Raw genomic sequence first — 17502 nt, 5'->3', positions numbered from 1 at the left:
TAATTACACGTTAAGTGTTTTCCTCCCATATAAAACCGTTATAAGAAAAGGCTTAACGTGGCTTACTGTACTAATACAGTGATATTACATGACCAAACTCAGCACACGTCATATTTATAAACCATACTATGTATAAAAAATCAGATGAGCCCAGAATATGAACGCAACGCGTTTAATTACACGTTAAGTGTTTTCCTCCCATAGAAAACCGTTATAAGAAAAGGCTTAACGTGGCTTACTGTACTAATACAGTGATATTAAAAGACCAAACTCAGCACACGTCATATTTATAAACCATAGTATGTATAAAAAATCAGATGAGCCCAGAATATGAACGCAACGCGTTTAATTACACATTAAGTGTTTTTCTCCCATAGAAAACCGTTATAAGAAAAGGCTTAACGTGGCTTACTGTACTAATACAGTGATATTACATGACCAAACTCAGTACACATCATATTTATAAACCATACTATGTATAAAAATCAGATGAGCCCAGAATATGAACGCAACGCGTTTAATTACACGTTAAGTGTTTTCCTCCCATATAAAACCGTTATAAGAAAAGGCTTAACGTGGCTTACTGTACTAATACAGTGATATTAAAAGACCAAACTCAGCACACGTCATATTTATAAACCATACTATGTATAAAAAATCAGATGAGCCCAGAATATGAACGCAACGCGTTTAATTACACATTAAGTGTTTTCCTCCCATATAAAACCGTTATAAGAAAAGGCTTAACGTGGCTTACTGTACTAATACAGTGATATTACATGACCAAACTCAGTACACATCATATTTATAAACCATACTATGTATAAAAAATCAGATGAGCCCAGAATATGAACGCAACGCGTTTAATTACACGTTAAGCGTTTTCCTCCCATAACCGTTATAAGAAAAGGCTTAACGTGGCTTACTGTACTAATACAGTGATATTACATGACCAAAATCAGCACACGTCATATTTATAAACCATAGTATGTATAAAAAATCAGATGAGCCCAGAATATGAACGCAACGCATTTAATTACACGTTAAGTGTTTTCCTCCCATAGAAAACCGTTATAAGAAAAGGCTTAACGTGGCTTACTGTACTAATACAGTGATATTACACGACCAAAATCAGCACACGTCATATTTATAAACCATACTATGTATAAAAAATCAGATGAGCCCAGAATATGAACGCAACGCGTTTAATTACACGTTAAGCGTTTTCCTCCCATATAAAACCGTTATAAGAAAAGGCTTAACGTGGCTTACTGTACTAATACAGTGATATTAAAAGACCAAACTCAGCACACGTCATATTTATAAACCATACTATGTATAAAAAATCAGATGAGCCCAGAATATGAACGCAACGCGTTTAATTACACGTTAAGCGTTTTCCTCCCATATAAAACCGTTATAAGAAAAGGCTTAACGTGGCTTACTGTACTAATACAGTGATATTACATGACCAAACTCAGCACACATCATATTTATAAACCATAGTATGTATAAAAAATCAGATGAGCCCAGAATATGAACGCAACGCGTTTAATTACACGTTAAGTGTTTTCCTCCCATATAAAACCGTTATAAGAAAAGGCTTAACGTGGCTTACTGTACTAATACAGTGATATTACATGACCAAACTCAGCACACGTCATATTTATAAACCATACTATGTATAAAAAATCAGATGAGCCCAGAATATGAACGCAACGCGTTTAATTACACATTAAGCGTTTTCCTCCCATAGAAAACCGTTATAAGAAAAGGCTTAACGTGGCTTACTGTACTAATACAGTGATATTACATGACCAAACTCAGTACACATCATATTTATAAACCATACTATGTATAAAAAATCAGATGAGCCCAGAATATGAACGCAACGCGTTTAATTACACGTTAAGCGTTTTCCTCCCATAACCGTTATAAGAAAAGGCTTAACGTGGCTTACTGTACTAATACAGTGATATTAAAAGACCAAACTCAGCACACGTCATATTTATAAACCATAGTATGTATAAAAAATCAGATGAGCCCAGAATATGAACGCAACGCGTTTAATTACACGTTAAGCGTTTTCCTCCCATATAAAACCGTTATAAGAAAAGGCTTAACGTGGCTTACTGTACTAATACAGTGATATTACATGACCAAACTCAGTACACATCATATTTATAAACCATACTATGTATAAAAAATCAGATGAGCCCAGAATATGAACGCAACGCGTTTAATTACACGTTAAGCGTTTTCCTCCCATATAAAACCGTTATAAGAAAAGGCTTAACGTGGCTTACTGTACTAATACAGTGATATTAAAAGACCAAACTCAGCACACGTCATATTTATAAACCATACTATGTATAAAAAATCAGATGAGCCCAGAATATGAACGCAACGCGTTTAATTACACATTAAGTGTTTTCCTCCCATATAAAACCGTTATAAGAAAAGGCTTAACGTGGCTTACTGTACTAATACAGTGATATTACATGACCAAACTCAGTACACATCATATTTATAAACCATACTATGTATAAAAAATCAGATGAGCCCAGAATATGAACGCAACGCGTTTAATTACACGTTAAGCGTTTTCCTCCCATAACCGTTATAAGAAAAGGCTTAACGTGGCTTACTGTACTAATACAGTGATATTACATGACCAAAATCAGCACACGTCATATTTATAAACCATAGTATGTATAAAAAATCAGATGAGCCCAGAATATGAACGCAACGCATTTAATTACACGTTAAGTGTTTTCCTCCCATAGAAAACCGTTATAAGAAAAGGCTTAACGTGGCTTACTGTACTAATACAGTGATATTACACGACCAAAATCAGCACACGTCATATTTATAAACCATACTATGTATAAAAAATCAGATGAGCCCAGAATATGAACGCAACGCGTTTAATTACACGTTAAGCGTTTTCCTCCCATATAAAACCGTTATAAGAAAAGGCTTAACGTGGCTTACTGTACTAATACAGTGATATTAAAAGACCAAACTCAGCACACGTCATATTTATAAACCATACTATGTATAAAAAATCAGATGAGCCCAGAATATGAACGCAACGCGTTTAATTACACGTTAAGCGTTTTCCTCCCATATAAAACCGTTATAAGAAAAGGCTTAACGTGGCTTACTGTACTAATACAGTGATATTACATGACCAAACTCAGCACACATCATATTTATAAACCATAGTATGTATAAAAAATCAGATGAGCCCAGAATATGAACGCAACGCGTTTAATTACACGTTAAGTGTTTTCCTCCCATATAAAACCGTTATAAGAAAAGGCTTAACGTGGCTTACTGTACTAATACAGTGATATTACATGACCAAACTCAGCACACGTCATATTTATAAACCATACTATGTATAAAAAATCAGATGAGCCCAGAATATGAACGCAACGCGTTTAATTACACATTAAGCGTTTTCCTCCCATAGAAAACCGTTATAAGAAAAGGCTTAACGTGGCTTACTGTACTAATACAGTGATATTACATGACCAAACTCAGTACACATCATATTTATAAACCATACTATGTATAAAAAATCAGATGAGCCCAGAATATGAACGCAACGCGTTTAATTACACGTTAAGCGTTTTCCTCCCATAACCGTTATAAGAAAAGGCTTAACGTGGCTTACTGTACTAATACAGTGATATTAAAAGACCAAACTCAGCACACGTCATATTTATAAACCATAGTATGTATAAAAAATCAGATGAGCCCAGAATATGAACGCAACGCGTTTAATTACACGTTAAGCGTTTTCCTCCCATATAAAACCGTTATAAGAAAAGGCTTAACGTGGCTTACTGTACTAATACAGTGATATTACATGACCAAACTCAGTACACATCATATTTATAAACCATACTATGTATAAAAAATCAGATGAGCCCAGAATATGAACGCAACGCGTTTAATTACACGTTAAGCGTTTTCCTCCCATATAAAACCGTTATAAGAAAAGGCTTAACGTGGCTTACTGTACTAATACAGTGATATTAAAAGACCAAACTCAGCACACGTCATATTTATAAACCATAGTATGTATAAAAAATCAGATGAGCCCAGAATATGAACGCAACGCGTTTAATTACACGTTAAGCGTTTTCCTCCCATATAAAACCGTTATAAGAAAAGGCTTAACGTGGCTTACTGTACTAATACAGTGATATTACATGACCAAACTCAGTACACGTCATATTTATAAACCATACTATGTATAAAAAATCAGATGAGCCCAGAATATGAACGCAACGCGTTTAATTACACGTTAAGCGTTTTCCTCCCATATAAAACCGTTATAGGAAAAGGCTTAACGTGGCTTACTGTACTAATACAGTGATATTAAAAGACCAAACTCAGCACACGTCATATTTATAAACCATAGTATGTATAAAAAATCAGATGAGCCCAGAATATGAACGCAACGCGTTTAATTACACGTTAAGCGTTTTCCTCCCATATAAAACCGTTATAAGAAAAGGCTTAACGTGGCTTACTGTACTAATACAGTGATATTACATGACCAAACTCAGTACACGTCATATTTATAAACCATAGTATGTATAAAAAATCAGATGAGCCCAGAATATGAACGCAACGCGTTTAATTACACATTAAGTGTTTTCCTCCCATAGAAAACTGTTATAAGAAAAGGCTTAACGTGGCTTACTGTACTAATACAGTGATATTAAAAGACCAAAATCAGCACACGTCATATTTATAAACCATACTATGTAAAAAAAATCAGATGAGCCCAGAATATGAACGCAACGCGTTTAATTACACGTTAAGCGTTTTCCTCCCATAACCATTATAAGAAAAGACTTAACGTGGCTTACTGTACTAATACAGTGATATTACATGACCAAACTCAGTACACATCATATTTATAAACCATACTATGTATAAAAAATCAGATGAGCCCAGAATATGAACGCAACGCGTTTAATTACACGTTAAGCGTTTTCCTCCCATATAAAACCGTTATAAGAAAAGGCTTAACGTGGCTTACTGTACTAATACAGTGATATTAAAAGACCAAAATCAGCACACGTCATATTTATAAACCATACTATGTATAAAAAATCAGATGAGCCCAGAATATGAACGCAACGCATTTAATTACACGTTAAGCGTTTTCCTCCCATAGAAAACCGTTATAAGAAAAGGCTTAACGTGGCTTACTGTACTAATACAGTGATATTACATGACCAAACTCAGTACACATCATATTTATAAACCATAGTATGTATAAAAAATCAGATGAGCCCAGAATATGAACGCAACGCGTTTAATTACACGTTAAGCGTTTTCCTCCCATAGAAAACCGTACTAATACAGTGATATTACATGACCAAAATCAGCACACATCACTATACTATGTATAAAAAATCAGATGAGCCCAGAATATGAACGCAACGCGTTTAATTACACATTAAGCATTTTCCTCCCATAGAAAACCATTATAAGAAAACGCTGTGGAGTAAAAAAAAAAAACTTTTCCCCACGCCCCTTTTTAGAGCACATGGTTGCCTCCAACCAATCACAAATCTTTGTTTTTGATTCGTCCAATCACCACACAATGTAATCTTTTGAAATGCATGCAACTGTCATCTGTAGGTATATAAGACACTGTCAAGTGGCACAAACTGTCATTTCTGCAGTCACCTTGCTAGTGTCGCTGTATGTCTTGCCGTTATTCAGTTGGATTCAGATTTTTGGAATCTGAATTTATTTAATCTAAAAGCCTTTTTAAAGGCTACAACTCATTATCACTGGTGTCATATATTACAGGGTATTCTTAATATACTTATATTCTATTATATTCTATTATATATATTATATACTATATTATATTGTATACTTTATTATATTGTATACTTTATTATATTGTATACTATATTATATTGTATACTATATTATATTGTATACTATATTATATTGTATACTATAATATATTATATTTTGTTTTATTAAATTTTTTTAGACTCGAATTTTCTTTATAAAAAGCCTTTTTAAAGGCTACAACTCATTTTCACTGGTGTCATATATTACAGGGTATTCTTAATATACACATATTATATTATATATTATATATACTATATTATATTGTATACTATATTATATTGTACACTATATTATATTATATACTATATTATATTATATATATTATATTTTGTTTTATTACATTGTTTTTTGGACTCGAATTTTCTTTATAAAAAGCCTTTTTAAAGGCTACAATTCATTTTCACTGGTGTCATATTAATTACCAGGGTATTCTTAATATACATATATTATATTATATACTATATTATATTATATTATATTAGATACTATATTATAATTTGTTTTATTACATTATTTTTGGACTCAAATTTTCTTTATAAAAAGCCTTTTTAAAGGCTACAACTCATTTTCACTGGTGTCAAATTACCAGGGTATTCTTAATATACATATATTATATTATATATTATATATATTATATACTATATTATATTTTGTTTTATTACATTGTTTTGCTTTTTTCCCCCTTTGTTGTATATTCACATGGACACAGGTGAATATAAAAAATGACTTTAATGCAAAAACAGTCAGAGTTTTCACTTAAAGAAGCAGAAGCAATTCTAGATGACGTTGAAAAATACAAGGAATTCATTTCCAGCGAACCTCCACTACATCCAAAGGGTGGTGATGTGTTCCTTTACAAAAGTTCACAGTCAGATAAATCTAAAATGGACTTTAGATTTGATCAAATGATGTGGAAGCAGAAAGGTTCAAATTATCACAACATTAGAAAGTATGGGGGAAGAGTTTTGAAACGCTACTATCACATTAGAGCTGGTGAATGTGAAAAAGGCACCTCCTCAGAATTCAGGAAGTGCATTTACTCTCTGGTTAATGATGACATAAATTTGGCAACAAATTACTATTTGATTCATTACCTGGGAAATGAGACAGTATATGTACCACGAAAGCATGGAAATGCCAAAACGGACAGAGTGTTTATTCCTTCCAAAAAAGAAGTTTTCTCAGACATACTTTTAAATGACCACGGTCAAGCCCCTTCAAACATCTACAAAACAGTCCTTGCTAAAACATGCAGTGTTAATCTGGAGCACATGGCAGTAAACACCCCACGAAACCTTAAACAAGTCCAGAACACAGTATATGCACAACGATGCAACCAACGAATCTCACGAGATGAACTGTTTAGTTTGCATGAATTGGCATACCAACTACCTGGTTTCATATGGCACATTACCACATTCCCGGACCTAATTGTTTATGTCGGCATGACAGACATTGTTGATTTGTCATGTGAAAACTTAGATGAATCAGTGAGGTTTGAGTACCCACAAATGATAAGTTATGACACAACATTTCAAATGGGGGATTTTTATGTGTCTGTGCTGGCTATGAGAAACACTGCACTGGTCAATGACCCAGTGTATCCAGTTGGTTTCATGTTACATGAACGTAAATTCATGCAACACCATGAGAAATTTCTGACTGAGATTTTTGGAAAGCTGGGAATGGACTCAAAAAAATACCAGTGACAGTTGACAGGGAGAAAGGAATTGTTGGTGCTTTGAAAAAAAACTTTACCAATCTAAGTGTAGTGTTCTGCCGCAACCACATCTTACGAGATGTGGAATATTGGGTTAAGACACATGGGGGGAAAAGGGATGATGTGAAGGTCCTAAAAGACCACGTTGAGCAGCTCATTGATTCCTCCTGTCCAAATGAGTTTGATGCCCGCTATGATGCCTTCGCAAAAGTATGGTCAGAAGGATTCCTCTGCTACTTTGACCATCACCTGAAAGCAGACATTTGTGAAAACATGGCTGCATACTACACCAAACAATTCTGTGCATTTACAGACAAAACACCAACAAACAATATAAGTGAGAGCATCAACAAAATGATCAAATCCCAAAATGAATGGCGAGAACTTCCAGTGGACGCAATGGTGCTCTCACTGTACTACATGCAGTCATACTTTTTATTTGAATTTCAGAGGGCAAAATGTGGCTTGGGAAATTATTAAGCCTTTTCTTATAACGTTTTCTATGGGAGGAAAACACTTAACGTGTAATTAAACGCGTTGCGTTCATATTCTGGGCTCATCTGATTTTTTATACATACTATGGTTTATAAATATGATGTGTACTGAGTTTGGTCCTTTAATATCACTGTCTTAGTACAGCAAGCCACGTTAAGCGTTTTTCACGTTAAGCGTTTTAGAATGTCCCTTCCCAACGTGTTGTTTACGTGTGAAGACACGTTGTAACACGTTTTTTTATACCTTAGTTTAACTTCTTATTCTTCGATTGTATCCTCTAACTAGTCCACATTTGATTACTGCAATCAATGACTGATTTAGAAAGTGATTTAGAAAGTTATGTATGGTGTAGTATTATTAAAGTTAAATAAAGTTAAATTAAGGCTAAATATTATTGACAAACCTGACATGCTTAAACGGTTATTTTGGAAAAGCACGATATTCCACATCATTTTTCTCCATCTCCCATTAAATCGGGAATAGATCTTATTGAATAGAAATACGCTGTAGCGTATTCAAATGCAGCAAAAACTGCAATCAGTATCCCATCTGCTGATTTTCTTACTTAGCCTTTTATCCATTCAAAATATCTAAACATTCTTAAATCAAGATGCATTTACTACATAAGAAAACGCCCCTTTATGCCCCTTTAGCACTTTATTTAATAATATGTTTACAAAATGAGAACACAAGAGACAGTGAAAATGCATGTTAGAAACAGTGTTTACTGTTTACATGACCTCTCTCTATGACAGAATTTATATATCAGAGTTCATCAGAGTAAAAAAAAAAAAACATCAACATCTTATGTTAGAGGAACTCACTGTCTTGTAGCCCAAGAGTCAGCAAAGTAAATTTCAGAATGAAGATGAAATCATGGTAAAAATGAACAAAGTAGCCTAGGCAATAGATTATATTGGATAATCTTAACTGTGTCTTTCTCAATGTGTTATTACCATGAAAAGTCAATGGCCAACTAATGACAACATGGTCCATGGCATTGAAGACTTTGAAATTAAAAACCCTTTATCTTATAACTTTTAACTCTTACTTGTAAAACAATCAGTTTGACAAATAAAAAAAATAAAAAAGGAAAAATACAACAACATTAATTAAAAGCACACCACTGTAGTCTATACAGTTACAATACGTGAGTCTGGTGTTTGAAACATTAGAGTCATGAAATACACAGAAAGTCATGATATAGCCTACAGGTGGCAACTTGGTCAGTTCATCACTTACAATAGGCTTATTCAGGGAAGTGCAGGAAATGGTTGAGTATTATTTTAGGTATAACATCTGTAGGCATATTTAGTGCCTATCATGTCCATTTATAGCCTTTACACATCAGCTTGTATACTTGTATGGTTAAAAAGCTACAAATTCGAAGACGCTGACGTCACGTCAGGTCGTCACGTGGGTCACCCGTTTGAAAGTAAAAGACGTTCGGATAGACGTTCGATCGGTCGGTCGGTCGTTCGGATGTTTGATTTTGGCACGGAGTACCCGCCATAGACTAGGAAAGAAATGACACAAAGCAAGCGCCATACGCGGAGAGTTTGTGTGTGTGTGTGCTCGCGTCTCAGATGAGTATGTGCGCGGAGAGTTCCGCGCGTCTCGTGTGTGTAGAGTTTGCGTGTGTGTGTGTGTGTGTGCGTGAGCGACTTTAGATGTGACGTTGTGCATTTCATATAGTTGGAGCATTCAGCAGTAGCCTATACATGTATGTGTGACTACTTAGTATATGTGTATGCAAGCGTTTTATGTGTGCGTGAATGAAGTTCGATTTAGGCCCTAGACGGATTCGTTCTGGTGAAATCACAACATATAATGCACACAAAGTGTCCCTGCTTGATATACAACCACCTACGAATGCGGATTAGAACCCAAAACCTCTGACACTCTTGACTAAAGTTCAAGTTCAGCTGCAGTGTTCCTCTTCGGGTAAGTCTAGTATTTTAATGCCAACTGCAAATCTTGCATATCAAGTATGAAGTATATCAAGTATATTTATATGAGGCTATATGTGTGTTAAATATTTCTGCTCAGTGTCAGATATTGCTCTGTTTTGTAAAAGTCTATAATATATAATATGTAATATAATATATAATATATATATATATATATATATATATATATATATATATATATATATATATATATATATATATATATATATATATATATATATGTGAGAAGACAAAATTTTGATCTTAACTTAAGTGTTTTCGGCTACATCAGCACAATTTTTTATTTGATCAGAAATCAGAAAATCTTTTTCAGAAAACACACACAGGTATTATTTTTTTTTTGATAAAGTGTGTGCGGTTTCGTTTTCTTAAGTACCGGTTTAAGAACCGTTTAAGCACCGGAACCGTTTGAAAAATACCGAGTAGGTACTGGTATCGGATAAAACCAAACCAATACCCAACCCTAGTCCTAAGTCATATACAAGTCATATACATCCATTTTATCATAGACCTTTGTTGAAACTCAGCAAATGTGTCTTTGATTTTTAGATCATGAAGATGATGGGGTAAACTGTCAGTGCTGGTCTCACTGATCATCACACATCTGAAAGTTTTCCTGCATCCTCAGCTGTGAGGCAAGTATCAGTACAATGTGTTATTTGAGTTTCTTAATCTTATGATATTCTTTTTTCTGATGACGTTGAATTTATATTTCTAAGAATTTCTAAGACAAAATGTTTGCCAAAATGACAGAGTGATGTCAATCTTGATAAAGCACAGTAACTGCACTTCAAATGAACATTTCTGTCACTTAACTGAAAGTATATTCACCTAAAACTCTGACATTCACAAAGTATGTTAGCATACAGGTACCAAATGTCAATATGAAATGTAACATGCAAAATGGCAATGCAATGTGTAAAATGGCAATGTATTTCAGATTTAATTTAGGCTTTTATTCACATATAAATATTCATCAATCCACACATCAGTTGCAGTAAATGGAAGCTCAAGCATGTTTGCTTGACGTGCGAAAACCGATGATGTTCATTCTCGTGTGTTTTGCAGCACGTTTGAGCTTCCGCAAGAACCATTGAGGTTTGTTCTCGCTTGTCAAAGCAAGTGCGGTTGAGCTTCTGTTTGTTCAATGTTTAAATGTGAATAAAATCCTAAATTTAATCTGTTTATTATATAAAGTGAGTGTCTTTGTGACATTTTTTTTACTAAACTTCTCAATTCAAATGGATTAGTTTAACTTTTTACTTTTCTGGGTATTTTATGTGGAGCTTTAAGTGAATAATTTAAAACTACTTTTCTTTTTTTTTGTGGAAAATGTAAAAATGCAGAAAGTTTTTTCTTTTTGTGAAACTTGTTTTCTTATCTGCATTTCAGTTATTCCAGAGAATGGACCGAATGCATGCTGTGGTTGATTTAAGGTGTTTCCAGGATTCCTTAAAGGTATAGTTCAGCAAAAAAAAAAAAATTCTGTCATTAATTACTCACCCTCATGTCATTCCAAACCTGTAAGACCATCGTTTATCTTCGGAACACAAATGAAGATATTTTTGATGAACTCCAAGAGCTTTCTGTTCCTCCATTGGTAGTCTACGCAACTAATACATTCAAGCCCCAGAAAGGTAGTAAAGACAACATTAAACTAATCCAAGTGACTCCAGTGGTTTAACCTCAATTTTATGAAGCGATGTAAGCTTTGTTTTGCCAAAAAAAATAAATAATAATAATTTACCTCTATATTTACAAAATAATATTATCTAAAGCACATTCACGGAACAACACCCGGTCTTGAGTCAACACAATTCGCATGCGTCGTAGTGCTCACCCTACTGGATTGCAGGTCAGGATTTTCTTAAATAAAGTGGTAAATTGTGTTTTTTGCTAAAAACCTGTTTTCGGTCGAAGTCCATAGTAATTGATTGTCGAGTTCACGTGCATAGGTTTAGTACGTATGATCACGCGCGTGAACTCGACAATCGATTACTATGGACTTCGACCGAAAACAGGATGTAAATACAGGTATGTGCGCTGGCTGAATAAACAGCATTTTTATACATATCTTTCACATTTACTGCAGTCAGAGTCACACGTGTTCACTCCGAAGGAATCACTCACATGACCTGTGCACTTGAAATGACACATCAAGGATGTTAAGAGGCTAAAAGCAGGTTTAAATATTGCCCCATTGAAGTCAACAGGGTGCAAATTTTAAAAAGAGGATAACATGGTGTAGGCAACACCGATTTATGTTGTTGTTCTCTGTACTGACAGCACTCCAAATGTACAAAAAAATGAGCTCAATGTTAAAATTGACCGGAGTTCTCCTTTAAGCTGTATTTGTCTCTTCAACCCCGTTACCATCCTCAACCCTGTTATCCTAGTCTCAACCCCATCACACCTACATTTTTATTAATTATTTTTTTTAAGTTTATGAATAAGTAATTTAATGTTTATTGAACTTAGTCTGAAATGTTCAGAGCAATCATAAGAATACTGATTTTAGTTCAAATTCTGAAGTTAAGCCACATCTTTGATCAAAAATGATGTGGTTGTTGTCACAAAAAGTGTACATTTCAGGCTTTAGTATAGCATAAGTGTAAAATGTATGTAAATTTTACATTTACAATTACTGAATTAGTGTGAGGGACATCTGATTAATAGGAAAATGTTGATTTCATTACAAATATATTTTATAATCATATTCAGAGAGCTCCCATAGTGTCCATAACAGGGTTGAAGACTAATAGTGCCCATATCTTAAAATAATTACCAATAATCATAGGGATTTGATAGCCTGGTAAGTGGTAATACCAAACTCTGCTACTTCGCTTTGCTTCGTAGACAGAGTCTGGCATATCATAATTGAAAAGCGCTTTCTTTCTCGTGGGCTGGCGCTTGTCTGAAGTTTAAAATCATTGGTTACCCGTAAGCCAATCACATAACGTTTGGTTATGACGTGTGTTATGCGCTGGCCCAGCCGCATCTAACTTCCACTGTAAACACACGTATGATGCGAAAACAAAACCATCGAGCGAAACACCGGAGTGAACATGGCTGTGAACGACTTTTGCAGATTATGTGAAGTAAATCTACGCATTCCACGGTACAATCAGCATCTACGTCACGGCTCTGTTCGTTGATTGGCCGGCTGTTTTCAGACCGGAGGAAAATGGAAAGCTATTACGCTGTCTCAGACTGAGTACAGAAGCGAAATGAAATTGAGCGGAAGTAGGAAGTCTAATGTAGTCAGGCTAGGGATTTGATGCCTGAGGTGAGAAAATATGTTTTTCTGTAAGTTAGTAAGTAATACATATAAATAAAAATCCAAAAATGTGTCAGTCCAAATCGTACCGGTTTCGTGGAATGACTCTGATAACAAATCATGGTTTAATGTTGAGAGAAGTCAAGAAACTGTGGACAGAATTTATCTGACAGTGAACAGAATAATGAACTCTTCCTGACCCGTCACCCGCTCCAAACTGAACCGGGTCATGTGACACATCACGTTTTCTACAGAACCCCTAACTTTAAACACCTCAGGGGGCATGCATTATAAATATCGGCTTCTGAATATTACAATTGTTTTTAAATTGAATGAACTCAAATTGACATTAATTTATAACAAAAACATAAATACACATCTCAACAAAAAACATGTTACAGACTGTGATGATCACACATAGCTGATGGTTAATGGACTTCACAATTCCAATTTACATAAATACTCTTAAACATATTAAATGTTTTATATCTCATATCTCATTTCTTTCTTTCTACCTAATCTTTTTTTTTTCTTTCTTTCTTTCTCACCACAGTTTTTTGATGAACTTGTAAAAGGCGCGAGAGAAAAAAATAAAATAAAATAAAATAAAGAGCGCACGAAAGGAGCTAGTGCAGGTCTCAGGGCAGTCTCCGAAGCAGTGGTAACATTTTGTAAATTCCCTGAATCATTCTGGACATCCGGCCCTGTGTAGGTGTCTGACTCAGTCTGGACATCCAGCTCAGTCCAGTGTCTCTTACTTTCTTTCTTTCTAACTAATACATTTTTCTTTCTCTCTTACTAATCTCTTTCTTTCTAACTAATCAGTCTTTCTTTCTTTCATTCTAACTAATCTATTTTTCTTTCTTTCTTTTTAACTAATCCATCTTTCTTTCTAACTAATCCATCTTTCTTTCTAACTAATCCATCTTTCTTTCTTTCTAACCAACTAATCCACCATTCTTTCTTTCATTCTTTTTCTTTCTCTCTACCTAATCTTTTCTTTCTTTCTTTCTTTCTTTCTACCTAATCTTTTTTTTTTCTTTCTTTCTTTCTCACCACAGTTTTTTGATGAACTCGTAAAAGGTGCGAGAGAAAAAAAAGAAAAAAAAGAAATAAAATAAAGAGCGCACGGAAGGAGCTAGCAGTCTCCGAAGCAGTGGTACCATTTTGTAAATTCCCTGAATCATTCTGGACATCCGGCCCCGTGTAGGTGTCTGACTCAGTCTGGACATCCAGCTCAGACCAGGTGTCTGACGCGGTCTGGACATCCAGCCCAGTCCAGGTGTCTGAGGATCTCTCCGGAGCAGGTTGAACATCCAGCGGATTCCAGATCTCAGAGGCAGTTTCTTAAGCAGTCTGAAAATCATTTTCATGCATTTTGGCAGTCCCCAACACAGTACCGAAAGAAGTGGGATAATCAGGCTCATTGTGAGTACCATAGACAGTCTCAGTTGCAGTAACTGATACAGTCTACGAATCAGTGGTAATATCCAGATCGATCGGAGTCTCCGAAGCCGTCTCCGAAGCCGTCTCAGAAGCCGTCTCAGTTGATAAGCAGTGTCCGTCTCACTCTCAGAGGCAGTGTCACTCTCAGAGGCAGCGTCATCGGCTTGCCCTCTCTCTGTTCCTTCTCTCTCGAATTGTCCTGTCTCAGTTTCTTCATTCTCTGTTTGTCTTACCTCTTTTCCTCCTCTTTCCTCATCTCCTCTCTTTATCTCTCTCCTCTCTATATCTCCTCTCTCTGTGCTCTCTGCATAATTGTCTGTCTCACCTCTGTCTGCAAAATGAGGTTAAAATGTCTAAACTGGAGGAGGTATATAGATGATATTTTTTTCATTTGGACCGGTTCTGAGACTCAGTTAAAACAGTTCCATGGTGTTTATCAATGCAAACAGTTGCCATTTGAAATTCACAATGGAATATGACAAGCATAGGATGAATTTTTTAGACATCCTTGTTTACAGAGACTTGAATAGACTGGGATCCAACCTGTACCGAAAAAGCACTGACAGAAATTCTATTCTTCATGGACAATCTTTTCACCCTATTCCACTCAAAAGGAGTCTGCCTTTGTCTCAGTTTAGTCGCATTCGCCGGATCTGTAGTTCTGATAGTGATTTCCAAGCCCAGGCAGCTGATTTAGAAAAACGTTTTCAACAGAGACAATACAAACATGAATGGATTATCCAAGCACGTAATCGCTTTGAAAATATATCGCAAACTGATTGTCTCAGCAACACCAGATCCAGAACTTCTGAGTCTAGAGTTAACTGTATTGTCCAATACTCACCTCTTGGCAGAGATTTTGAATCCATCATTAAAAAACATTGGCACATTATTGACTCTGATCCAGCACTTACATGCTTCACCACATCACCCCACGTTGTGTACAAGAGAGCACCTAATCTCAAAAACATGTTGGTGAGAGCTCATCTTCCACCATTGACTCCACCACATTTTTTACAATCTATTCCCTTTGGGAATTACAGATGTGGCAACTGCCCTCAATGCAACTTCACACATAAAACTACCACCTTTAATCACCCACGCACTGGAAAACTCTATGATATCAAAGGTGTGATCACCTGTAACACAAAGAATGTTATCTATTTACTTAAAGACAAGTTCGGTATTTTACACTTAACCCTCTGAGGTCTGAGCTGTTTTCTGGGCCCTGGAGGTGTTCTGACATGCTCTGACATTTGTGTTTTTTTCTGTTACTAGTGACATTTTCATGGCTAAAGTCTAATTACACTGTATTTAGCACAAACTCTGCTACAATAATATATCAGCAGCATGTATGTAAAAGTTTGTAGTTTTGAGATAATAACATTTATGCGTGGTTTGTGAAAATACAACAAAAAAATTGTCACTGAAATAAGGCCATGAAACCCATACTGATTATTTCTTCACAAGACTTTTGAAAATTGTATGACATAGCCTAGAATATTTGCTCCAAAACTATGTGAAAATCACCCTGACTGCTCATTCAGATAAGACAATATATTGATTTAAAATTTCTAAGACGTGTTTTGTGTGACAAAGCCATATGCGAAGAGGCGTGATCATCTCATTAATATGTAAGCTTTTAACACCTGAGAAAGACAAAGACACTCCCCTAACTGCCCAATTAGGAGCGATCAGGCCCTGTCATTCAGAGCAACCTTGCACAAAGAATGAGGAGATTTAAAAAAGAATGGCTTTTAGATTGTTTGGATTTATTTACAACACAATCCAAAAATACAAATGACAAAAGAGCACATTGAAAACAATGATCCAAAGACAGAGACCTTTGTGCCATTCCTAAAAACATTGTACATACCTTTCATTTCCAAGGTGTTTGATTTTCACTTTACCATGTTCATGTACAGAGACTCATGTGAATGTTGAAGTCAGCAGGACTCAGTTGCATCTGGTCCCTGAAAGAAAAAAAAAGGAAAAAACTGTGAACATACTGATATCAAGAGAAACTATAGGGCTGCACGATTTTGGGAATAGATTTTAGATTTTTCTGGTTAAAATTTCTTTTTAAAATTCACAGAATACACACACACACACACACACACACACACACGTTTCCAACAATATATAATGAACACCAGGTTTGTTGTGCCTTGTAGGCATAGGCTACGCAGTGCTGCATAAAATAATAATAACAATAAATTAAATCTTCCAAAAGATTTCAAGAACAACTACGCTAGAGAAAAATATATTGATTATCATATGTTACTTCAAATGTTTCCATTCGTTATGATGATATGAAATGAGATAATAGTAAAAACATAAAGCCTAATGTTTGGTGCATTTTTCCTTTCAAACGCAATCGCACTCCAAAATATGATACATTCAAACCCACAGCGCGCTCCAAAATATGATACTCAAACCCACAGCGCTCTCCAAAATATGATACATTCAAACGCCATCGCGCTCCAAAATATTAAACATTATGGTTATACATATCTATGTTTGAGCAGATATCCACAAACAGTATTTAACAGGAAACACGGGTCTAAATAGTATAATATTCACCATAAATCTAGCAACAGTTCAACTGCAATGTGAAGTTTATGCAACAATACCATAAACTAATAAGTAAGAATTTCTTACCTTACATCTTTCTTGTCTTCAAATCGCGTTCTTCT

At 35.1% G+C, this 17502-nt stretch overlaps 1 long non-coding RNA gene across 1 annotated transcript in view; it reads left to right on the top strand.

Moving 5' to 3' along the window:
* The window catches only part of LOC309477040, a 271762-nt gene that overhangs the window by 20257 nt on the left and 234003 nt on the right, over window positions 1-17502 (top strand). The window contains exon 2 of the long non-coding RNA XR_014198491.1: window positions 8296-9597. This is a non-coding gene — a long non-coding RNA (uncharacterized lncRNA). The remainder of the gene's footprint in view (window positions 1-8295; window positions 9598-17502) is intronic.

This window comes from Leuciscus leuciscus (assembly GCF_965113295.1).
Source record: "Leuciscus leuciscus genome assembly, chromosome: 16".
NCBI classification, from domain to species: domain Eukaryota; kingdom Metazoa; phylum Chordata; class Actinopteri; order Cypriniformes; family Leuciscidae; genus Leuciscus; species Leuciscus leuciscus.
Note: the sequence above shows the minus strand (reverse complement) of the source record. Positions and strands in the feature narration are given on the sequence as shown.